Below are 1,864 nucleotides of genomic sequence, written 5' to 3' on the forward strand. Positions count from 1 at the left end.
TGTGAAACGAAAAACAAACTTGTGCAAGAATATACAATGTATATTTGTTCGTATTAAACTTGTTTCAAGGTGACATCAAAACGATTAGGATGGTTAAAATGTCAAATTTCTCAAAAAAAATGAATCAGTATTTCATGCTAATCTGATGACGAATGTGTACAATATTGGACAACACTTAAAAAGTTTTGTCAGCTGGAGCCCGCCCATATTTGTGCAAATTGAATGATTTCACTTGTAAATATGAGATATTTTTACATAACTCAAAATGCACCACCATTTTTTATTCTAGTCTACACATGTAAATATGTTTATTGGTTTCGCTGAAACGACCACCTGCAGGATTACTGCAACAAGACTTCCATTTTGTTCATGTTTTGTATATATATAAATGTTCCGCATATTTTCCTAAAATTGATTTGGTAACTTGTTTTGATCGTGTGTGAGCCAAAATTTGTTCCTGTGAAAAAAGTTCCAGTGGAACTAATGTCACAGGAAATATGTTCTGGGAGAACTTTTTTCACAGACAATTTCTATATAATTTGTTCCATCTCTATGCAATAAGTTCCACACTTTACCTGGTGAAATAAGTTCTGGGTTGGTGAAATTTGTTCCTTATCTAGTGAAATAAGTTCCATGTTCGTGAGATTTGTTCCTCACCTGGTGAAATAAGTTCCTTGTCTATGAAATATGTTCCCCTGGTTAAACAAGTTTTCTTTTATACTGAGCACTTGTCATCAGTGAGTTTAAAGTCATTATAAAAAACATGTACTTAATTGATAAGCCATCATAAGGTAATATAGAAAAAGTTTAAACATCCAATTTGGATCATGTACGTGGAGTAAAGCAAAAGTTAATAACATACTCAATTAATAATACTAAAAATGACACTTATGAACCAGGAAAGAGTAGAATAAGAAATAATAATAAAAGTCATTCAGGAAAAAAAATATTATAATAGTTAAAGATGAACATTTGTACGTTTTCAAAAAGGACAAAGTGACTGATCAATTATATTTAAAGACATAGAGAAACAAAAAACACACTCTCTTAAAAATGTGCAATGACCATAGCTAAGTACATGTATGATTAGAACACCCATGACAGATCAACAGGAAACAAGGAGGTGGAATACCACATAAAAGATAAAAATAGATACAAATTATGAAACATTATCATCGCTTTTATTTCTTATTTTCATCCTAAAGTCATGCCTTCAGTTGCAAATGTACCCCATGCAAGCACAGTACGTATTTCCTGTGAAATAGGTTCCAGCAGAACATTTTCATTGACTTCTATAAAATACCTTCTTTCAAAACTAATATCACACAAACCTATTTCACTTTTTTTTTTATTTTAATATTGGAACAAAACTTATACATTGTCATGGTGCTGTAATTTTTGTTCCGGAACTTATTTCACACTTGGTTAAAAAATTAGTTCTGGAACAAATTTTATAGTGCTGGAACATATTTTCTGTGACATAAGTTCCGGTGGAACATATTTCCTATGAAATTTGTTCCCGTGGAACAAATGTCACGCCGGAACAAATTTTTTGTTACACGTACACCTATTGCCCCACTCTTATTTTTGCTGTTTGTCTATATTTTGTATTGTTTGCATGTACAACCGAGTTTGGTTTTTTATTCGTATCCGATCCCCCCCCCCCCCCCCCCCCCCCCCCTTGTTTTGATTTTTTGATTAGAGGCCACTTTCATAAAAGAATCTGAAAAATAGCAAGTCTAAATTTTTGTCTGAATTACATCTCTGTAGACTCCCATACTAAGAACTGTTTCATAAGTTTATCAAAACCCCACTGTATATGCAGTCTAAAGCAGTCGGCATTCATTGATCCTGCAGGTCAATA

Source organism: Mytilus trossulus, chromosome 6 (genome assembly GCF_036588685.1).
Source record: "Mytilus trossulus isolate FHL-02 chromosome 6, PNRI_Mtr1.1.1.hap1, whole genome shotgun sequence".
Taxonomy (NCBI): Eukaryota; Metazoa; Mollusca; class Bivalvia; order Mytilida; family Mytilidae; genus Mytilus; species Mytilus trossulus.